The sequence below is a fragment of the Staurois parvus genome, unplaced genomic scaffold (genome assembly GCF_062004578.1).
Source record: "Staurois parvus isolate SC_StPar_1 unplaced genomic scaffold, SC_StPar_1.0 ptg000818l, whole genome shotgun sequence".
NCBI classification, from domain to species: domain Eukaryota; kingdom Metazoa; phylum Chordata; class Amphibia; order Anura; family Ranidae; genus Staurois; species Staurois parvus.
Window position 1 is genome coordinate 12,122,183 of NW_028318614.1, and position 24,722 is coordinate 12,146,904.

The window sequence follows — 24,722 nt, forward strand, 5'->3', positions numbered from 1 at the left end:
TTCCCTTCAACGAGGAAAAAATGTCACCAGCACACAGAGGATCACCAATACGGGTCCAAAGGTTTTAATAAACCATCACATAGTTACAGAAAAGCAACGTTTCGGAGTCTCTCAGGACCCCTTCAACTGGCATGTGTCCCTTCAGAGCGCATGTGACACCGGCTGCTGCTCATTGGAATATCTTCTAAACGGTGCATGTTTAGCAGATATTCATTTTACTTATAGGTAAGCTTTCTTGTAGGTAAAAGTAGCAGAAAAGAGTTTGCTACCATTTTAACAACTATTTAAAAAGTCCACTGAGTCCTCTCCAAATTAGTACTTATATCCACAATCATAACTGCATTGTACCTGTAAATTCAGTGTTCTTAGACCTAGTCCCAGTATCTTCTATCAGCCTCCATCCCCGCTTGCTGGGGCACCCACCACCTGTAAAGTTTCAGTATTCTTAGATCTGCCATGTCTAGTACTGGCATCTTCTGTCACCTTGTGTCCCTGCCTGGCTGGCCAGCCAACTTCATTATCCTTAAATCTGCCAGATACAGTATAGACCCGTATTTCCTGCAGCCACTGTCGGCTTCCGTTCCCGCCTCCTGGTCCATCCACCACTTAACACACCTATAGAGCAAACCCTAAGGCAGTGGTCTCCAAACTGCAGCCTGGGGGCCGGCTGTAGCCCTTTGCTTGCCTTTATCAGGCCCTTGGGGCATTATTCCTCCAATTTATGCGAGGTGCTATTTCTTCTACAATAACAATGGGGCATAATTCCTGTCACTGATACCAACAATAGGGCACTATTCCTACCACTGTCCCAAATGATGGGGCACTATTCTTCCCACTGACAAAATGATGGGCCACTATTCTTCCCACTGACACCAACGATGGTGCATTATTCCTCCCACTGACACCAATGCTGGGGTACTATTCCACCCAATGACCCCAACAGTGGGGAACTATTCCTAGCACTAACACCAATGATGGGGCACTATTCTTCCCATTGATACCAATGATGGAGCACTATTCCTACCACTCTCTCCAACAAAGGGGCACTATTCCTTCCACTGACACCAATAATGGGGCATTATTCCTCCACTGACACCAATGATGGGGCACTACTGTATTTCTTTCCCTAATTTCAATAATGGGGCAATATTCCTCCCACTATTACCAATGATGGGGCATTGTTTACTCCCATTGACACCGGGGCATTTTTCTACTCATGCTTGCCACAGTCCGGCCCCCTCAGAGTCTGAAGGACAGTAAACTGGCCCTTTGTTCAGAAAGTTCAGAGACCCCTGGCCTAGGGGAATGGCTACAGGTGATGGGCTGGCTGAGAGGCAGGGACAGAAGTTGACAATGTATGCAAGAAATGTGGGACTAGACCTGGCAGATCTAAGGATACTGAATACTTACAGGTGGTGGGCAGGCCAGCAGGTGGGGACAGAAGCTGACAGAGAATGCATGAAATACTGGGATTAGACCCGGAAGATTAAATTCTAAGGCCTTAAACTCCTAATACCATCTTAAATAAATGTATGCAAGACATTTAGAGCTTGAAGAAACAGCGGTTGCAGGCCTGTTATGGTACTTACACATTGGATCAATAGTGTTATGACCACTGAAGAGAATGCTGAAGCCTGTTTAAATCCAAACAATCTTAAAGTGTCTCTGTCCCATGGTTGTAAACCCTTTCATATACGCAGTGAAGTGACCGGCCTCAAGTGATACACAGAGATGAAACTAATCCTTCTACATACGTTGTACCTGTTTATCTGTAGTCTTCTCTTCTCAACATCCATTCAAAGTGCTGAATTTATAAAGCGTGTCTGAGAGTTCAGAAAACAGGGGGCAGAAAGCTGAAGTTACACTCTGCAGAGATCAGTGAAGAGAGCTCTTAGAGCAGATTGGAAGGAAGAGACATACTCCTCTTCGCACAGCACACAGGAACAGAACTGAGACTGTCAATCTACTAGTGGTCCCTCCCCTGTCATCATTTTTCTCTTGGCGTCAGGAACACTTGTCAGAAGTGATTCAAGCAGTTAGCAGAGGAATGATGCAGCAAACAGAAATGACACTTAGTGCTCCTAATTGGGACAAGTACAAACTAAAGAGGGATATGATTTGTTCATATTTCATGCCTGAGATTTACAACCACTTTAAACAAAAAAAACATGCTCATGGGATAAAGGGGAACTTCTCCAGTGCCTTCATCTTTACGAATATGGTGTGCGCAGATGTGCCAAAGGGATCTGGCCAGCCTTTGGGACTCAGCAGAGCAAGGACATGCTGAGGCCAGGGGCATGCATTCTTGGCAGGCCCGGACTGGCCATTGGGTACACCAGGGCATTTGCCTGGTGGGCTGGGGCTGCCTGGATAGGAGAGGATGCCGGAAGGCACATAGAGGACTGTGTATTTCTTGGTTCCTCTATGTGCCGCCCAGCCACCTTTCCTATCAATCTCCTGCATGCAGTCGGCTCCTGTATGCTCCCCCCACGGCCGCCCCTCCACCTCATCTCCTCCAGTGACCCCCCCTCATCTCTTCCAGTGCCCCCCTCTCTTATCTCCTCTAGCGCCCCCCCTCATCTTCTCCAGTGCCCCCCCAATCTCCTCCAGCGGCCCCCTCCCTCATCTCCTCCAGCGGCCCCCCCTCATCTCCTCCAGCGCCCCCCATCTCCTCCAGCAGGCCCCTCGCTCATCTCCTCCAGTGGACCCTTCCCTCATCTCCAGTGGCCCCCCCCTCATCTCCTCCAGCGGCCCCCTCCCTGATCTCCTCCAGCAGCCCCCTCCCTCATTTCTGTTTTTGTTTGTTTGTTTCTTTCTTTCTCTCTCTCTCTGTCTCCTGTTTCTCTTCTTTTTTTCTTTTTTTTTATTCTTCTCTCTTTCTCTCTCTCTGTCTCCTGTTTCTCTTCTTTCTTTCTTTCTTTCTTTCTTTCCCTCCTTCCTTCTTTCTTTCCTGCCCTCCTTCTATACATCTTTTTCTTTCTCTCTGTCTCCTCTTTCCCTCCTTCCTTCTTTTTTTCTTTCTTTCTTTCTTTCTTTCTTTCTTTCTTTCTTTCTTTCCCTCCTTCCTTCTTTCTTTCCTGCCCTCCTTCTATACATCTTTTTCTTTCTCTCTGTCTCCTCTTTCCCTCCTTCCTTCTTTTTTCCTTTCTTTCTTTCTTTTTCTCTTTCTTTCTTTCTTTCTTTCTTTCCTTTCTTTCTTTCCCTCACTCTCTTTACCTCGTTCCCTCTGTCTTTCCCTCTTTCCCTCTCTCTTTCCCTCTTTCCCTCTTTTTCTGTCTTTCCCTCTTTCTCTCTGTCTTTCCCTTCTTCCTTTCTTCTTTCTTTTCCTCTTTCTTGTCTACCAAAAATGGAAAAAAATAATAAAATATAAAATTGTGAAAAATTAAATAAAAACCTACTGACACTAGTGGCAGAATTACCAGGGTTGCAAAGGTCACTCTTGCAACCAGGCCCTTGTGTTCTGTCACCGGGCTCCGAGGAAAGGGTCCTCAGGCTTTGGGCTGCTCTTTGCCTATTTTTTGTCCCATTCCGGGTCTGATTCCTGGGGTATTTGCACATGTGATGTGATGATGTGAATGTACAATATATGTATGTAAAGCGCTGCGTAAATTGACGGCGCTATATAAGTACCTGAAATAAATAATAAATGTGTCGAAGATCTGCATGTGTGCAGATCAGATTTCTGCACATGTGCCATAATAGGCTACAAAGAGAGCAATGTCATCCTTCACCTAGGCACTGCAGCAAAAAAAGAGCACTTTTTTTTTTTTTAATTCGGGAGAGGGATTGGGGAGAAGACAGATGTAAATAAATTTATTTAATGAGTAAAGGTCAAAGTGCAGGTACGAAAGGGCAAAAGGGCAGGTACATGGGCATACCTACAGAAGCTTTTAGTGCCTCTTTGCTGTGACCACACTCCAGGCAGTTCTGATCAGGGAAGCTCAGGAATTTTCTAGTGTGTGCTTGTCATTCCCTGCTACCCCCCAACACATTCCTACATTGATGGCTGCTTCACTGGTCAATAGCAATGTGTGGAAGGTGGGAAGGGGAGGGCAAACCCCATCACTCCAGAAATTGCCAAAGTTCTGCCCAGTGAGAATAGCCAGGAATTTGGAGGGGAAGAGGGGGGAGGGGGGGCTGCAAATATTTGTAGCCACATCTAGGCACCAGAATTTATTACTGGTCAGCAGTAGCTTGTTGTTAAAGTAGGTATAAATCAAATCTCTGCAATTTCATATACTCTTTAAAATATTAATGTCTTTCAAAAATAACTTTTAATTTTTTTAAAATGTACAAGTCATGTCCTTTCTCTATAATTCTGCCATTAAAGTGATATTGAATCCTTGGTTGTTTTAATCATTTTCGGCAGCTGATATGTATTTTCTCTATTCTTTAATCCTTGCTTATTTTCCTGCTTATAAATATATTAAATGTAGCGCAATAGCTATAGTGCAACAAAGTCTTGTAGATGTAAAACGTATGGGAGGAGGGGTCATGCCTCTGACGTCACCCGCGGCTTTCTCCAGATCTGCTATATGCTGTTGTAACTTTGCAAGCTGTTTTTGTGCACTATCTTAGTGCTGCTTTGTGTAAGTGCAATTTTAATATGTCCCCTCTACTCCTCCTTTTCATATTACTTTCCTGCGTTCCCAAAATCTCACTTCTTTACCCCTCTGCTCCACCCCAAAACTTGTATATCTCACCCTCACTGCTACCATCTCCCTACTACTGCTCTCATCACCTCCTGCTGATACTTCACTCTCCTGCTGACCCAAACACCAGGACTGGAAGGCATGTGCGCTCGTGTACATCCTGCTCCCATCTTACTTTCCTCACCCTTCTTCTTCTCTTAACCTCTGGGGATATCTCCCCAAACCCTGGTCCTCCACTATCTCACCCCCACACCAGGCGTCCTCTTTCTTCCGGGAATAGCCGCAATCCCCTCAATTTAATATCGGTCCCCGTGCTCCCAAAAACCACACTTTTCATGTGCGCTCTGGAATGCCTGCTCTGTCTGTAATAAGCTCACCTCTGTCCATGACCTTTTTGTCTCCCGCTCCCTTAACCTACTAGCAATTACAGAAACCTGGCTCCAAGCAGCAGATTCTGCTTCCCCCGCAGCAGTTTCCTATGGAGGCCTTATCTGGACCCACTCACCCAGACCCAGTGGTCGGAAAGGTGGTGGAGTTGGTTTGCTTCTATCCCCACTCAGCACCTTTCAAGTCCTCCATAACCCTCCCTCTCTATTCTTCTCTTCTTTTGAGACTCACTGCATCTGGCGGTTTTTTCCCATTTCTCTGAGGATTGCAGTGATCTATAGGCCTCCTGGACCCGTGTCCCGCTTTCTTGATGATTTCTCCGTCTGGCTAACCTACTTTCTCTCTGAATTACTCACTATCATTCTCAGAGATTTTAACATCCCTATTAATGTCAACAACCCGGCTACATCCCAACTCTTCAACCTAACCTCATCTTTTGCATTAGCACAATGTATACAGTCCTCCACTCTGATGGGAATACATTAGACATTGTTTTCTCCCATCTTTGCACTCCCTACAACCTCACAAACACCCCCTTTCCTCTCTCTGATCACAATCTCATCACCTTCACAGTCTCCTCATCTTCAAACACCTATCCCTCTGTAGGGAACTGTTATTTTATACACTAGTTGTGGTTTGTTTACATTCATATACAGCCACAACCATAGAGGTCCCATTACAGACAAGTCCCTAGGTGTGCTTCCTGCCCCTACAAGGAGGTCAAGAAACCCCAGGATGTTATATAGTTTGTTTTTCCAGGAAGTATCAGGCAGAGGGTGTCAGCCTGCCATGTGCTGTGTATCTGGGGAGAACTGTATGATGATTCTGTGAGTAATGATCCAGATTAACAAGGCTGCTATCTGTCTAGTTGTTACTGAAGCAGATTAGGTCTGCCTCTGTTATATTTCAATTTCTGTATTGGAACCCTAATATCTCTGTAAGAGAGAGATTGGTGGTTCATTATCATTATTCTATTTACACACTGCAGAATCCTTATAGTTGTCTATATATATAGATCAGTGTTTTCACCTGCATAAGACTGTCAGGTGAACTTTCTGTTAATTGCAGTGTATCTTTGCAGCCTCTTTGCTTAAAGCCATAGTACCCTTATTGGTCTGGATCTCCTTTTAGCTAGGATTAGCATAGGGAGCGTTGGATAGATTAGGCTAGAGGTAGGTTAGGCATCCGATGGCCACTTAGACAGAGAGAGGCCCGGTTGCGGTGACAGCCCAGTTTAGGGATAGGGACTAAGAGTAAGGAGAGATAGGGCATTTTATCCTTTTAGGTGATGCATCGCTGATCTTCAGACAAGCAGTGCATTCATCCACATAGAACGTGTTACTTGGACGCCATCGCAGCATCTGAAGTGGAAGCGTGCATCTTATTGACTCTCACCTCTCCAGGGGCCCCTGCAACCGGACTGCGCTATAACCCATGGTTGGAGGTATTCTGTATACCACATGCACATATACCCGGGTATAATTGCAACCTCCCAATTTATGGTAAATTGTAATTCCTGAATGTTATTCTTATGCATCCTGCTTTATGTGGCTGCTTTATATAAACTTTGCATTAATCTCATACAGGTGTGGTGACATGTTTTCATGTTAGAAATATAAGCTGGGTGCATTAATACTGCTATGCATAGTTACTTTAAGTTGTCTACCTGTTACATTCCTAGAAAGGGGTGAGTCTCCTCAATTGCAGGATCCCTATTCTAGGTGGAGGCACTGCCATTTGTATTATCACAACCCCCTCTTCCATATAGCGAAGGCTCAGGATTGCCTACTCATATACAGGTTAGCGCCATAGCTTGTTTGGTGTGGGCCATTTCACATACCCCCCCCCACAACAGGGCTACACCTCCAAGCAGCAAACAATTACCTGCAGAAACCTTCACAACTTGAACCCTGCTCCTTTCCACTCTGCAACTGACCAACTCTATGACAGAATCTCTCCTCTGTCCTGCCCTCACCTGGCCAATGCTGTCTATAACAGTTCACTTTCATCCGCGTTAAACTCACTTGCTCCTCTAACAACATGAAGCATCAGGCCACGACCGTTACAACCTTGGCAGACTGACGACACCAGAAATCTTAAACGACATAGTCGTGCGCTGTAGTGATTGTGGTGTAAAACCAAATCTCAAGAAGCATTCATCCTATATAAATCTGCTCTCTTAACATACAAGTCCTCCCTTCATGCTGCCGAACAAGCCTACTTTGTCACTCTTATTAATACCTTGTTATCCAGTCCTCATCATCTCTTCTCTACTTTTAACTCTCTACTTTCTCCACCTCCACCCCCACCCAGTACCTCACTCACTGCTCACGAGATTGCAAATCATTTCAAAAACAAGATTGACGCAATTCGTAGGGGCATCGCCACTACACAGACATCTATCCCACTTAGCATACCTTATACTAAACCTCCCTGAACACATTCCTCTTTTGACCTTGCCACTACCAAAGAGGTCACTAAGGTTTTCTCAGAAGCCCATCTCACTACCTGCCCCCTGGATCCTGTCTCCTCACAACTACTACGGTCACCCTCTTCTTCCATCCTATGCTCCCTCACTCACATCTTCAATCTGTCCCTCTCTACTGGTGCCTTCCCCTCTAAAGCATGCGCACATCACTCCCATACTTAAAAAGCCCTCCCTGGACCCCACCAACCTGAACAACTTAAGACCCATCTCCCTGATGCCATTTACCTCTAAACTCCTAGAACGCTTAGTCTACAATCGTCTGAGCTCCCACCTCACTGACAACAGCCTTCTTGACCCTCTACAGTCTGGCTTTCGCTCACTACACTCCACTGAAACTGCCCTACTAAAACTCACTAATGATCTACTAACTGCTAAAACCAATGGCCACTACTCCTCACTCTTACTACTTGACCTCTCTGCGGCTTTTGATACGGTTGACCATCCCCTCCTCCTCAAAAAACTCCACTCTCTTGGCCTCAGAGACTCTGCTCTCTCCTGGTTCTCCTCCTACCTATCACTGCGCTCCTTCAGTGTTATCTCTAACGCTGCCTCCTCCTCTTCACTCCCTCTTTCTGTAGGGGTCCCTCAAGGTTCTGTCCTTGGACCCCTTCTCTTCTCCATCTACACCTCCTCCCTTGGTCACTTGATAAACTCCCATGGTTTTAAGTACCATCTCTATGCTGATGACACACCAATCTATCTTTCTACCCCTCACCTCACCCCTTCAGTCTCCTCTTGCATCACTAACCTACTAAGTGACATATCGGCATGGATGTCACTCCACTTCCTCAAACTCAATTTTTCCAAAACTGAGCTCTTAGTATTCCCCCCAGCCCGTGCCCCCTCCCCTGACTTCTCCATCAAGATCAATAACACAAACATCAGTCCCTCCTCTCATGCTAGGGTACTAGGTGTAATCCTGGACTCCCATCTGTCCTTTAAGCCCCAAATCCAATTGCTGTCCAAATCTTGTAGACTTCACCTCCGTAACATCTCCAAGATACGCCCATTCCTAACCTCGGAAACCACTAAGCAACTTATTCACTCCCTGGTTATCTCTCGCCTTGACTATTGTAACTCCCTCCTCATTGGCCTACCTCATTTCAGGCTATCCCCTCTTCAGTCTATTTTGAATGCTGCTGCCAGACTAATCCACCTTACTAACCATTCCATATCTGCCACTCCTCTCTGCCAATCCCTCCACTGGCTTCCCATTACCCAACGAATAAGGTCAAAACATTAACAATAACATATAAAGCCATTTATAACTCTGCCCCCAATTACATCACCAATCTTGTCTCCAAATATCACCCAAACTGTACTCCTCCCCTCATGCCAGGGTACTAGGTGTAATTCTAGACTCCCATCTGTCCTTTCAGCCCCAAATCCAATCACTGTCCACATCTTGTAGACTTCACCTCTGCAACATCTCCAAGATACGCCCGTTCCTAACCTCGGAAACCACTAAGCAACTTATCCATTCCCTTGTTATATCTCGCCTTGACTATTGTAACTCCCTCCTCATTGGCCTACCTCATCGCAGGCTATCCTCTCTTCAGTCTATCATGAATGCTGCTGCCAGAATCATCCACTTTACTAATCGTTCTGTATCTGCCATCCCTCTCTGCCAATCCCTCCACTGGCTTCCCGTTGCCCAACGGATAAAGTTCAAAACATTAACAATAACGTATAAAGCCATTTATAACTCTGCTCCAAATTACATCACCAATCTTGTCTCTAAATAACACCCAAACCGTACTCTCCGTTCCTCACAAGACCTCCTACTCTCTAGCTCCCTTGTCTCCTCCTCCCATGCTCGTCTCCAGGACTTTTCCAAAGCTTCCCCCATCTTCTGGAACTCTCTACCCCAATTTATCAGACTATCGCCTACTCTGCTCACTTTTAGGCGATCTCTGAAAACCTATCTCTTCAGGGAAGCCTATCCTGCCCTCAGCTAATACTGGAATCTTCTACTCTTCCAACCAGTCCATCCCTCACAGTTACTACCTTTTGTGCCACTAGCCCCTCCCTCCTAGATTGTAAGCTCAAAGGAGCAGGGCCCTTAAATCCCTCTTGTATTGAACTGTATTGTTGCTGTATTGTCTCCCGTTATATTGTAAAGCGCTGAGCAAACTGTTGGCGCTATATAAATCCTGTATAACAATAATAATAATATTTCATAATACATTTTGGTAAGCACTATGTCTGTTTTGCTTTTATCATTACATAGTCTGATACATCGCTTTTACTCTGAGGAGGCTGAAAATGTCACATTGGATTTGATCCCCAAGAGGAAAAGTGTGATATGACTTTTCTGTTTATTCAGGGCTCATGTCGATAAGGTGAGCGGCCTTGACTTCCTTTGGTGGTGGGAGAGAGCACCTTCACACTTGGATGTTTGAACACCATCACTTATTGTGAATCACTGGACGTTCTTGCTGATATACAGCGATATATAAACGTTTTTGTTATATAGCTATTGCGCTACACTTAATACATTTATAATTTGTAATGAGGTACTGTGGATTGTACCTTTATTGTTTAGCTGGCAATTGCTTTAGTTTAGATTTTACCATCTGATTGGTTTTCAATATCCAGTTATGTTCCTGTTTAAGCTGGTGCCATATCCTCGGCCAAAGTTTTCCTATTTTAGGGTGGCTCCTTTGTCATGCTACATCCTATGGAGCCACACTTCCATGAAGAGGCTAGAGTTGTGTGTCCTTATGCTGTGTGCATCAATAGAAACACAAACCTGCCACATGCACAACCCTGTAGTCTGCAGTGGCAGGACACTCCTCTGCTTCTCCCTCCTCTTCCCCCTCTCTTATCTAAGCCAACAGAGTGTCTCCAGACTGCACCGTCCACTGCTAACTCTTTCCTGTGAAAATAGAAAAACAGAGAAGTAGCACTGAGAGAATGATCCAGCAGCATTGGAAGTTGAATGTGTTGGGGTAAGAAGGGCCAGATCTAGCCGGTGTAATGTGGGGTGCAGTAAAACATTTCAGGGGGGCAGGGGATGGGAAGTAAGCAGGACAGTGTACAGAAATAGAAATCAGTAGGGCAGTGTCAAATTTGTGGATGTGGGAATTGAATTATTATAACTGATGTATGGGCTGCCTTACTGAGCCTACCTTAAAGTGTAAGTTCACTTTTACAGAAAGTCTTTAAGGTAATATAACACTGCACCCTTCCCACACACCCCCAGTCCCGCTGTACTTACCTCACATGATCCTTTGCTGTCAGGTTCCCGCATGCCACTCCACAGGTCAGGGGATTTGAAATGCCCATACCTTAATCTCCTTACTGGAAGCAAACAACACAGGCCTCATCAGAGAATTACCCCTGTGCTGCTCTACGACCAGTAAAAGAGAGAGGCCGGAGCCTCCTTAATCTCCTTTTTGTACTGTGCAGCCAGTACGGACCAGACGAATTCTAATTGGTCGCACTGTCACTTAGAGGGTGCTGACCAATCAGAATCTATCTTGCCCTTCCTGTCAGCACTGGAAGGAGAGGAGAGAAATAGTGGAATGCAGGAGCATGACAGTGCAGTATTGTGGGAGGTAAGTGCAGCGGGACCCTGGGGGGGGGGGGGGATGGGAAGGGGTCCAGTAAAAGGTCATCTTACAGATTTTCTATTTACAGTGCCTTCAAAAAGTATTCATACCCCTTGAAATTTTCCACATTTTGTCATGTTACAACCAAAAACATAAATGCATTTTATTGGGATTGTATGTGATAGACCAACACAAAGTGGCACATAATTGTGAGGTGGAAGGAAAATGATTAATGGTTTTCAAAATTTTTCACAAATAAATATTACTGCCTTACTGAGCCTACCTTAAAGTGTAAGTTCACTTTTACAGAAAGTCTTTAAGGTAATATAACACTGCACCCTTCCCACACACCCCCAGTCCCGCTGTACTTACCTCACATGATCCTTTGCTGTCAGGTTCCCGCATGCCACTCCACAGGTCAGGGGATTTGAAATGCCCATACCTTAATCTCCTTACTGGAAGCAAACAACACAGGCCTCATCAGAGAATTACCCCTGTGCTGCTCTACGACCAGTAAAAGAGAGAGGCCGGAGCCTCCTTAATCTCCTTTTTGTACTGTGCAGCCAGTACGGACCAGACGAATTCTAATTGGTCGCACTGTCACTTAGAGGGTGCTGACCAATCAGAATCTATCTTGCCCTTCCTGTCAGCACTGGAAGGAGAGGAGAGAAATAGTGGAATGCAGGAGCATGACAGTGCAGTATTGTGGGAGGTAAGTGCAGCGGGACCCTGGGGGGGGGGGGGGATGGGAAGGGGTCCAGTAAAAGGTCATCTTACAGATTTTCTATTTACAGTGCCTTCAAAAAGTATTCATACCCCTTGAAATTTTCCACATTTTGTCATGTTACAACCAAAAACATAAATGCATTTTATTGGGATTGTATGTGATAGACCAACACAAAGTGGCACATAATTGTGAGGTGGAAGGAAAATGATTAATGGTTTTCAAAATTTTTCACAAATAAATATCTGGAAAGTGTGGCGTGCATTCTGGGGCCCCCCTTAATGACCAGGCCTTTTTTTGCTACTCGGCGCTACACTAATTCAACTGAATTGTGTGGTCATGCAATGCTGCACCCAAACGAAATTTGCGTCCTTTTTTTTACACAAATAGAGATTTCTTTCAGTGGTATTTGATTACCTGTGCGCTTTTTATTTTTCACGCTATAATCAAAAAAAGGCCAAACTTTTTAAGAAAAACTATATTTTTTACTTTCAGCTATAAAATATATATAGTAAACTCAAAGTTGGTTATAAATATAGGCCAAAATGTATTCTGCTACATGTTTTTGGTAAAAAAAAATCCCAATAAGTGTATATTGATTGCTTTGTGTGGACGTTATAGCGTCTACAAACTGCAATTTTCGCCATTTTTTTGCTATACAGCACTGTGCTAGTTTAACGGACATTTGCGCGGTCATGAAAAACGTTACATAAATGAAATTTACATCCTTTTTTTTCCCCACAAATTGAGCTTTCTTTCGGTGGTATTTGATCGCCTGTGCGGTTTTTATTTTTTCGCTATGAAAAAAAAAGGCTGACAATTTTGAGGAAAAAAGAAAAGTATTTTGGACTTTTTGCTATAAAACATGTCCAGTAAAAAAAAATTTAAAAATCAAATTTAGTCCTAAATTTCTGCCAAAATGCATTCTGCGACATGTCTTTGCTAAAAAAAAAAAACCCAATACGTGTAAATTAATTGGTTTACGTGAACGTTATAGCATTTACAAATGGCGGGAAAGATACTGGGATTTTTAGGTTTTTTTTATACTGATAATGGCGGCGATCAGCGACTTATGGCGGCGATCAGTGACTTATGGCAGGACTGCAGCGGACATTCCGACATTGGGGGATACTGACTTGGGGTCACTGACATCCCCAGTGACACCAATACAGTGACCAGTGCAAAAACAAACACTGACACTGTACTAATGGCACTGGGGAGGACGGAGTTAAGTTTATTATTCAGGAAAGGGTTTACTGTGTGAGGGGAGTGTTTTACCGGGGGGGGGGGGGGGGGAGTGTACTGCAGGGAACACCTCGCTGATCGGGAGACAGAAATTCTGTCCCGATCAGAGTGTCCTGGAGCTGTCAGGGAACTGACAGAAAGCACAGCTACTGCAGCCCTGCTCTCTGTCAGTGATTGCCGCCGATCGCCGGGACATAGCCGGTAACGACCGGCTGTGACCCGACGACTGACATCCGCGGCTGTGATCGGCGGGACAGGTAGGGTGGCGGCACGCCTCGCTTGCGCCCCCTACCTGTTTTAAAAACACGTTTTAAAACGTGCTTTTGCCCTGCCGTGCCGCCCTGCCGCCGTATTTCTACAGTGGCTGGGCGGCATGTGGTTAAAATATTTTATATGTGATTGTTTAATAAAAATATACAGTTTTTAATCTATTCAATGGTGTGGGACCTTCAAAATCCTCTGCAGTCCTGTTTTTTAGGGTTTTTACATACAACAAAAACCTTTATACACCCAAAATAAATGAAAACCCTAAAAAATCCCGATGAAACAAATTCCCATTTCAGGGTTATGATTAGGCCAGAGACTTCCCTTAAGTCTTGCATAGGTGTACCAGCTCCTCCCCTTCAGTCTTGCACAGGTGTAGCGGCTCCCCCTCCTTTATTTTTGCACAGATGTACCGGCTCCTCCCCTTCAGTCTTGCACAGGTGTACTGCCTCCTCCCCTTCAGTCTTGCACAGGTGTACCGGCTCCTCCCCTTCAGTCTTGCACAGGTGTACCAGCTCCTCCCCTTCAGTCTAGCACAGGTGTACTGCCTCCTCCCCTTCAGTCTTGCACAGGTGTACCGGCTCCTCCCCTTCAGTCTTGCACAGGTGTACCGGCTCCTCCCCTTCAGTCTTGCACAGGTGTACTGCCTCCTCCCCTTCAGTCTTGCACAGGTGTACCGGCTCCTCCCCTTCAGTCTTGCACAGGTGTACCAGCTCCTCTCCTGAACTGAAATGGCTTCCTCTCATTAAACTGCACACTGTGAGCTTCTCACAATGCGTATTGGAAGCTGCGGGAAGTCAGATAGAACGTGAACTCATTTCCTGGCTGGAGGTTGTCCAGCATCATCTAGCACTTTCCTCCCCAGTCTGACTGTCCCTGGCCCCACCCCTTTCATTCATTGGATTTCTGTTCTTCAGACAAAATATTTGGGAGCTTGGGGCGTGTAGAGTGTTCAGTCTGCAGAAAACATGTCATTTTAAATGACATCAAATGTTTACTTCCAGACTGACGGTGACTTTCAAACAGATTTCATCAAAGGAGCAGATTTACTATAAAAAAAACCAGCCACTTCCTATAAAAAGATAATTATATTATTAAGTCATTAAAATAAAATCTGTTTTTTATCTTCAGAAAAGTCCTATTTTCCCATCTTAGACCTCAGACCGACTCTGCACACTCAGCTTAGATCAGAGTCCCATGTACAGAGGTCTCTGCCTGTGCAACACTGTGCGCACACTCAGGGGCGGACTGACAACTCATGGGGCCCCCGGACAATAGGGGATCATGGGGCCCCTGTGTCCTTGCCCAAACTCAAAAAAGCCTATGAAAAAGGTACCAGGGGCATCTCATGGGGCCCCCTACTGACCCCGGGCCCTCGGGCAGTGCCCGAGTTTCCAAATGGTCAGTCCGCCCCTGCGCACACTTCATTCCTATGGAGACCACAGAGGTTTGCCTATGAATGAGCTGTCATAGCCAGTGGTGGTATCTACAGATGAATGAGCTGCTGTAGAACCAAGGGAGGCTCCTCCCCAGTGCTGGTCACATGGAACAGCCGAAGGGAGGCTCCTCCTCAATGCTGGTCACATGGCACAGTCAAAGGGAGGCTCCTCCTCAATGCTGGTCACATGGCACAGCCGAAGGGAGGCTCCTCCTCAGTGCTGGTCACATGGCAACGCCGAAGGGAGGTTCTTCCTCAGTACTGGTCACATGGCACAGCCGAAGGGAGGTTCTTCCTCAGTACTGGTCACATGGCACAGCCAAAGGGAGGTTCTTCCTCAGTACTGGTCACATGGCACAGCGAAAGGAAGGTTCTTCCTCAGTGCTGGTCACATGGCACAGTTGAAGAGAGGCTCCTCCTTAGCACTGGTCACATGGCACAGTCGAAGGGAGGCTCCTCCTTAGCACTGGTCACATGGCACAGCCAAAGGGAGGGCTTCCTGCTGCCATAGCATTTGAGGTCTACTTTGAATTTGGTGAGTGAGAAGAAAAACCCAATTGTAGCGCTAAAAAGTAAACTGGTGTAAAACAAAATTCCAGGTGGACCTGTGACATGAAATGTAAGGATGGGAAGCTGTGGGTGAGAGGCTCAGTGTACAGCCTGCACTGAGCTGTCAGTGGTATAGGGAACACAGGCAACCAGTTTTGGGGCTTTTTTCCCTTTTCTCAAGCCTCTTTTTTTTTTTTTTACTTTTATTCAGGATAGATTAATAAAATATCCTTTTCAGCAATATCACCCTGTGTGTGATTCAACTCTATTTCTGAGCTTGCCATTGACCTGTCCTGTGGATCAGGAGAGACTGCTAGGCAGTTGTAAGCAGAGCCGGCTTCCTGTGAGCTCTATATTGAGGGGGGCAGATGAGTAGTGATGAGCTCAGACGTATGTGTGCAAGGTGTGTGAATACTGTATGTGTGCCTGCAGGGTGCTGGTTGAATGTTTTTCATTGATTTAAAACAGAAATGACAACAGTTGACTATTAGACGGATGGCCGGTGCTGCTACTAGGCAGCTGCCTAGGGTGCAGCCATGGTCACTGGTTTCCCTGCTCTCCATGATGGCCAGATCTAGGGGGTGCTGGGGAGGAGCTAAACTCCCCCCCAGATTTCAGTTTTGCCCTCCCAGGCTGGTCTTTCCATGGATGCTGTGCCTGGCCACTGAGTGCCTTCCCCCATCCCCCGCACTCACGGCTGGGACAAGGGGAGAGCAGCCTGGAGCAGTGGAGCCTGCAAAGGAGAAATGACAGGAGGGAGGTGCGGGCTGTGCTCTCCTCTCCTGTCAGTGAAGTGATCCTCCATAAAGGTGACACAGGATCACTCTTACATCAGCATGTTCAGTATTCACTTCCTGGCTCTCTGCCACCGAGAGATGAGCTGTCATTGGAGGAAATAGGGGTCGGTGTAATCAAACTGTGTACAGCCCTATCCAGGAGCGATCCTGTTGTATACACAGATATGATTGGGGGGAGGGGTGACACCCCAATATAGAGAGAACATTCTATATACAGATATGATGGGGATGGTCAGACTGCAGACAGATGGGACTTTAATTTGGTATCCTATTTGTATGTTTTTTAGGTGATTAATAGTTAACAATTTGATTAGAATGTATTTTCCGGCAATTTCTCACCACCCCCATATCAGTTATATGACATCAGTGTGATGTCATGTAGAGGAGGGCGACGCTTGCTGTGAATGTATACATTATTCTGACTCAGATTGTTGTGATAGCAATTTATCCCTTGTGAGACCTCTCTGCCTAGCCTGTATAAGTGGATATAATCACTGTGGACAATCCTTATCAGATAGCTGAACTCACCAATACTGTGTTCATCCAGAAGTTGCTTTATTCTGTACATGTGACAACAGGATACAGCAGAATGAATGGTTTCCAGTATTATGCGGTCAAAAGATGATAATTTCTGTAGCGTACTATGCAGAATACATGTGTCCCTGTTACATGTGGTCTGTTAGCTGCATCCATGACACAGGAAGTGCTGAACTCAAAGAAGAAGGGAGGAGCTTCATATACAAAGGAACTGTGTCATAGATCTCAGGGAGGTAATATAAAACAAATGCATTACCAAATAAGGCCACTGGATGGCAGCATAACTAATTATAGAAATGTCCATAGGAAATGGTACAAAAAATAAACTATATGAACTCTCATGAACATTAACATAAATATTAACTGTGTAACAGCATACTCCCCGTCTGGCATTGTAAATGTCACTATTTAAACCATAACGGTAGTTATACAATTGCAAATAAACAACAGTGCAATTTGCTTGATGTCTTGAAGACTTGAAAGACAAAAAAGGGAACGTGCATATAGTGCAACAATTATAATGTAAGGCTTCAAGTTGTATCAATTAAAGTTCAAGACACTTCCTTCTTGAAGTCACAGGTTGGATCCAGCAGCATACGCAAGCAAGTTCATTCTCAAAAGGGCAAGAGCAGAACAAGTTCCGTGATAGGTCTGCTGAAAGTCTTTACAGTCCCTTGTCTTGCAACTTTCACCTCCACCTTCCGTACCTTGCCGTCATCACTAGGAATGCTCTTTACAATGAGTCCCATAGGCCACTCAATTCTTTCAGCTTGCTGGTCCTTCAGCAGAACGAGATCTCCAACTTTAATGTTAGGGTTCAGGCGTTGCCATTTTCTGCGTCCTTGCAGAGAAGAAATATACTCCATTCTCCAACGATTCCAGAAGCAGTTGGAGAGGTGTTGTACTCGCTTCCACTGTTCATAGCACAGATTTCCTGCTTTAAAGTTTCCAGGTGGAACAGGAACGGACCCAAGCTTTTGTGTAAGTAGAGTAGCTGGGGTAAGGATAGTTGGGGTCTCTGGATTTGTAGAAACTGGAACAAGTGGTCTTGAATTGATTATGGCAGATGCTTCTGAGAAGATGTGAAGCTCTTTTCTCTGACTTGTAGCAAGGGAAGCTGAGGTGTAACAGCATGGTATACTGATTCCATCTAAGGCATGTAGAGATTGTTTCCAGCACTCCCACTTTGGAAGCTTGTCTGTAGGCAGCGGAGCATCCCAATCTTTAATAGACTCTGAGAACTGTCTAAGTAAGGCTTTACCTTGTATGGTGATGGGAGCCACAAATCCCAATGGATCGTATAAGCTGTTCACCACTGACAGAACACCACGCTTGGTAAATGGTTTGTCTGCAGAGCCGACTTGAAAGCCGAAGGTATCTTTTAATAAGTACCACCGTAGGCCCAGACTTCTCTGTACAGGTGGCATGTCCATCCCAAGATTTAAATATTTAAACCCAGTGGCATGATTGCCAGGTTGAAAGGCTTTCATAACAGCGACACTATTCGAGGCAATCTTGTGTAGTCTGAGGTTAGCCTCGGAAAGCATACCTTGTGTCCTTTGGAGCAGGTCTATGGCTTCTTCGTCTGTAGGTAAAGACTTAAGTCCATCATCAACATAAAAGTCTCTCTCAACGAAGTGTCGAGCATCCACACCATACTCCTTTTCTCCATCAAGGGCAGTCCTTCGTAAACCATATGTTGCAACAGCGGGTGAGGGACTATTTCCAAAAACATGCACTTTCATGCGGTATTCAATGATCTCATTGTCCATGTTGTTGTTACGGTGCCACAGAAACCTTAGGAGGTTCCTATGGTCTTCACGTACAATGAAGCAATGAAACATTTGCTCAATATCAGCAGTTATGGCAACTGGTTCTCTTCTAAATCTCATAAGTATACCACAAGGTTGTTGGTTAGATTCGGGCCAGTGAGAAGAACATCGTTCAGGGATACGCCTTGATGCTTGGCACTGGAGTCAAATACTACCCTGATTTGTTTTGGCTTACGTGGATGATACACTCCAAAGAAAGGCAGGTACCAGCACTCATCGTGTCTTTGAAGTGGTGGCGCTGGTTCGGCGTGATCATTGTCAAAGATCCTTTTCATAAAAGCGATGAAATGTTCCTTCATTTCAGGCCTGTTCTTTAGTGTTCGTTGAAGTGAGTTGAATCTGGATAGAGCCTGTTCGCGATTGGTTGGGAGTGTAGCCCTTGCAGCACGAAGAGGTAATGGTGCGATCCAGCTGTTAGACTCATCCTGGAAGAATTCTTCGTCCATTATTTTGATGAACTCTCTATCTTCGACTGATAAGGCTATTTTGTTGTCATCACTTGTAGTACAAAACACTGTGGTACCTAGGTTGTCATCACAAAGAACAGGAGTAACATCAGGTACTTGGATAATGTCAAGAGGCTTCTGCTTTACTTCATAATGGTGAGGGCACTGTTTGAAGTGGGATGCACGTCCATTTCCCAACATGTAAGTTTTGAAGGAGTGGATCTCAGATGACGTTCTGTCTAGGCATACATCGCCCACTATTACCCAGCCTAGGTCAAGTCTTTGTGCATAAGGGGCATCGTTAGGTCCATCGCATTGGTCGCGTACTTTATGTACTCTGAGAATGTCTCTTCCTAGCAGGACCAAGATTTCAGCACTCTTGTCCATCGCCGGATTCTCATCAGCAAGGTGCCTTAAGTGAGGATGATGATATGCAGCTTCTGGAGTAGGAATCTCTTCTCTTTCATCTGGTATCTGATCACACTCAACTAATGTTGGGAGGGGTATGCCTTCTCCATCCTTGATATGAGAGACCATGAATCCATCGACCCTTCTGCCAAAGGTCTCTACACGACCAGAACAGGTTCTGAGAGTATACGGTGTGGCGTGACCTTCTAAGCCAAAGATCTCAAAGAATTTAGGCTTAACCAGGGACCTGTTGCTCTGTTCATCTATTATGGCATACATCCTAGCAGCTTCCTCAGGATGATCCTTTGGGTATATCTTGACTAGGCATATCTTGGCACAGCATTTGTGATCCAGTCCCTCTCCACAGACTTCTGTGCATGAAGAAGAAACATTACTTTTGGCTAGAGCATGACTTTGTTGCTCCCCGCCATAATTTGAGACAGGGGTTGAAGTAGGTAGCTGCTGCGGGTTGTCTGGAAGTGGAGTAGGATGCATGGCTGTAACATGTCTGTCGCTACCGCATTCTGTGCACTTGATGACAACTTTACAGTCTTTAGCAAAGTGGTTATAGGAAGCACAGCACTTGTAGCATATTCCAAGTTTCTGGAGAATCTCCCTGCGCTCTTGTAAAGTCTTTGCCCTAAGCCCACGACATTTTTTAAGAGGGTGAGGCTTCTTGTGAATAGGACACTGACGATTAGGGTCTTTATCTCTGGCATCCACAATGCCTTGGTCAGTAGGTGAGGTTGTGGAGGGTGAGATGTCTGTCTTTTTAACAGATATTGCTCTAGTACAGTCTCTACGTTTAGCTGCTGAGTTATTATACCTTGATGATGATGAGGATGAAGCAGGCAAGTTTGGTTCACTGAAGCTGAAGCTGGGATCGTTTCTCGTCCAGGCTTGATCACTAATGAACCTGCAAAAGTATGAGAATGGAGGAAAGGATACGTTATAGTCTCTTTAGTACCTTGAGCCCTGTTGTGCCCATTTCTCTTGCAGGCCATATGGCAGTTTAGACACCACTGGGTTGACACCATGAGCGGTGTCCAGAAAGCTTAGTCCAGATAGACGTGGGTCTGTCTTTGCCAACTCTAGCTCCATGAGGAGGTCACTTAGATCTTGGAGCTTGCGATAGTCTCTGTTTCCTATTTTTGGGAAGTTTTGCAGTCTCTTGAATAGAGCGCTCTCTATGGCTTCAGAGCTTCCATAGGCTAGCTCAAGTCTTGCCCATGCAGCAACAAGACCTGCATCTGGGTGGTCAACATGTACTGTTCTCAGTCTTTTAACACGATCTGCAGATTCTGGTCCCAGCCACTTTATGAGCAAATCAAGTTCTTCCTTAGTAGTAAGGTTGAGATCAGCAATAGCAGCCTTGAAGGTTGATCTCCAGGCCCTGTAGCTCTCTGGACAGTCGTCAAACCTTGAGAGGCTGGTGTTAATGAGCTCACGGCGAATCATATATCTGGCAAAGTCATTCAAGTCTGATCTCTCACTCTTTGGTGCCAAAGTAACTTGTGGAACCCCTTGGGTGTGAAAGTTCTCTGGTGATGTAATGTGAGGTTTACCAGGGTAAAATGATGTTGCATGAGCGTTTAACTGTGGTGTAGTCTCTAAGGCTTGTGCTGGCTGTGGCTTGCGCTGCGACTTGTCACTGGAATTAACCTTGTTGTTGGCAGGAGTTGATGTGGTTTGCTGCATAGATGTACTTGTGTTGTAGATTTGAAGAGGCTTAGGCATATGGAGCTGAGAGGTCTCTGTGTTGAGAGTCAGAACAGTGTTGTTAGTAGGAGGTACAGGAGATGACTCTGTATCTTCGCACATGTTATGCTTTAATACGTATTCACTGGTGTGTTCAACTGGATCTTCCAGTTCTGCTGGGATAAGGCAGTCTGAATTAGTACTTTGTCCCATTGCTTGTTCAAGGACTTTCAGCCTTGCTAGGGAAGCTGCTTTCTCCCCTTCTATCTGCAGAATCTTTATTTGGGAATCTGCCTCTGCTTGCTGAGCTACCTTGCGTGCTTCTATCTCTGCTTCCTTTCTGATAAAAGAGCTTTGCGCCCTTTTTGATTCAGCATCAGCGCGGGCCTCTATTAGCTTATCGCTTAACGTCGAACTTCTGGAGCGAGAGGATCTAGAAGAAAGTGCAGTGCGCTTGGTTGAGGTGGATCTGTGAGATCTGGTCTCCTGCAGTTGAGTAATGCGGAGTTCTGCTTTAAACTTAGCATTTTGCACTGCAAGATCCCTTTGTTGGTTTAGTGCATCAGTCCTGGTCAGTTCTGCTGAAGAATCCTCTATATTAGAGTCCTGCAAGAAAGCTGAGTATTTTACAGACAGCCGCTGGTAGCATTCATACGCAGCAGATAGACGATTTATAGAGTCTCTTAATTCAGCTGGTTGATCATTAAAGTGTGAAAAAACTGACATGCATTGTGAAGTTCGGTCCCAGAGGTCTGACAGATTACTGGAGAACTCATCTCTAGTGGCTTCATAGTTTTCCCTGAGTTTCTGTGTTGGTTTTATTGTACGTTTGGGTTTTACTCTCTGTTCGGGAATGTCTGCAGAATCTGCTCCCTGTACATTTGCTGGTTCAGAGGAATGATGTATCTGCATTGGTTCGGCCATAAAGGAGTGTTCAGAGCCTTGTCTAGACATTTTTTACTGTTTTGCAAAATTGGTACTGTCTCTTTAAGAAGACGAACAGCAGCTTAGACAGGTGGGGTAACACAGTTCAATGCAGAGAAACAGTTTTCAACATTCACATGAAGTGCAGTAAGCTTGTGCGGCCATGTGCTTTGCAAGATGGCAGATGGCACTGAGCTTGATTGCAGATTAGGCACACACATATACACAGCAGGCTGTAGGGATTCTATGCATCTTTTGACTATTCTGACTCAGATTGTTGTGATAGCAATTTATCCCTTGTGAGACCTCTCTGCCTAGCCTGTATAAGCGGATATAATCACTGTGGACAATCCTTATCAGATAGCTGAACTCACCAATACTGTGTTCATCCAGAAGTTTCTTTATTCTGTACATGTGACAACAGGATACAGCAGAATGAATAGTTTCCAGTATTATGCGGTCAAAAGATGATAATTTCTGTAGCGTACTATGCAGAATACATGTGTCCCTGTTACATGTGGTCTGTTAGCTGCATCCATGACACAGGAAGTGCTGAACTCAAGAAGAAGGGAGGAGCTTCATATACAAAGGAATTGTGTCATAGATCTCAGGGAGGCAACATGAAAAACAAATGCATTACCAAATAAGACCACTGGATGGCAGCATAACTAACTATAGAAATGTCCATAGGAAATGGTACAAAAAATAAACTATATGAATTCTCATGTACATTAACATAAATATTAACTGTGTAACAGCATATACATCTTTGGAGATGATTGGTTGTTGGTTGCGAGTTGCAGCGTGCACTTGTTGCCTCCCCCTAACTTGTGTCCCCCAATAACACGAACATTTCCTATAACCGCAGTATACGGGGGAATTGCGCCATCCACGCCATTAGAAGTACATTTACCGTCTACCAACCTTTATTGGGAGCGCACACCAGGACACACATTTCCTCTTTTATAAGAGCGAGGGCCCACTTTATATTTATATATGAAATACTTTTAAATGTTACAATTTTACATCTATTTTATCAGTTTATTGTCAGACCGCGTCTGATTGATGCTCCAGTTGGAGCTGCCAGATCTGAATCGGCAGGGAGGGGGGCGGAGTCACAGATCAGACTCCTTCAAATCTAAATTTCTACCTTCGATCTATTGATCTATATAGTACACAGTGGGTCTTCTATTAGCCAAGCCATGAAGGAGAGCCTAGAAAATACCTGGAAAGGAGCTGAGTTCTCCACCTGCTGGCTAAAAATGAGAATACAGAACAAGCTGATCCACCTGCCAGGAATTAATAATTCAAAAGTGTTTAAAGGATAAGTTCACCTTTGGGAACATTTTACATGTTCCACCATTTTTAGAATGGAATATGTAACATGTTCCCGTCGCCGCCCCCCGACAGATAATACAGGGAGAAGTTTGCTTGTACTATCTGTCTGATTTGAAAACAGCACGGCCATGTCATTCATTCATGGACTTCTGTGAATGAATGAACTGCAAGTCCCGACAGCCTTGGCAGCTGTGGGGTTGTGGTTTTCAGTGAACTACCACAGTGCTGTGGAGCGCCATGGTAGTTCGTTGAAGCTTCCTGTCAAAATATCTGCTTGGCTGTACATCCTGTACATTCCGTATGGCAGGCAGATAGTCTGACAGGTCAGCAGGAGACCTGCATGGCATCAGTGATCTACTGATCACTCGTGAATTGCTTTCCAGGCTCCTTTGGACAAAAATAATAAATGCACATTTTTTTACCTGCCAGAAAATGTGCATTTATTATTTTTGTCCAAAAGGTGAACATATCCTTTAAGAGACTCTATACAAACATTTGACACCTTCACTTCAGTTTAAATGTTATTCCACCTCTAATCTACACTCAACATTTAATTTGAGCCTCTGGGTACTCAAGGAATTTAGAAGGTGAGGGAACAATCTTGACGATTACATTGGCCGGGAGTTGAACCCAGGTCAGCTGCTTGAAAAGCAGCTATGCTAACCACTGCACCACCAATGCTAGGTAGCATGTTTTGATTGTGGGAGTACTCAGAGGAAACCCATACAAGCACAGGAGAACATGCAAACTCCATGCAGATAGTGTCATGGTCAAGGACTCCAGTATGGTTGGGATCCTTCTAGAGCCTGGAGAGGCTCTGTGATGTCAGCTGACATCAGACTTTAGCCCGTTGTCATCTGATTCTGGATTACAGGAGAGCAGAGGAGGTTCTTTAATTAGGTGTTAGACTAATCTGCCTAATCAGTGGCGTTACTATGGGCACCTCTGCCAGCCGCCCAGCTAGGCAGGATCTACACACCATGATCTTCCCATGCAGACAGAGTGGCCAGTAGCGGAGAATTTCCATATGCCCCCTCCTCCTCCCCCCTCTCAATCTGGTGGACCGGGGTACTGCACAGCTCTTAGCTGTGCACGCATGAAGGAGGAGCGAGGAGTTGTTTTTGGGGTGCAGGAAGCAGCTCATGTTCCTCCCGGACCTCGGCTGGTTGAGGGAATTCTTGCCTGACACTATGTGCAGTCTGGCTGAATAAAGACAAAAGTCCATCTAATTCAACCATAAAAAAAAAAGTTATAATCCTGTACCCACGGTTGATCCAGAGGAAGGCAAAAAACCCAGCAAAGCGTGATGTAATTTGCTCCTGCAGGGAAAAAATTCCTTCCTGATTCCCCGAGAGGCAATCGGCTATTCCCTGGATCCACTTTACCTATAAATGTTAGTATCCAGTTATAGGTGTAGGGGGAGTATGTATGAACGGCTCTC

General features: G+C 45.2%; 1 non-coding gene across 1 annotated transcript; it reads right to left on the reverse strand.

Moving 5' to 3' along the window:
- Nucleotides 1-23,890: 23,890 nt before the first annotated feature.
- TRNAE-UUC (transfer RNA glutamic acid (anticodon UUC)) lies at nucleotides 23,891-23,962 on the reverse strand. Its single transcript has one exon. It is a non-coding gene; the product is annotated as a tRNA-Glu (tRNA).
- Between the last annotated feature and the right edge of the window lie 760 nt (nucleotides 23,963-24,722).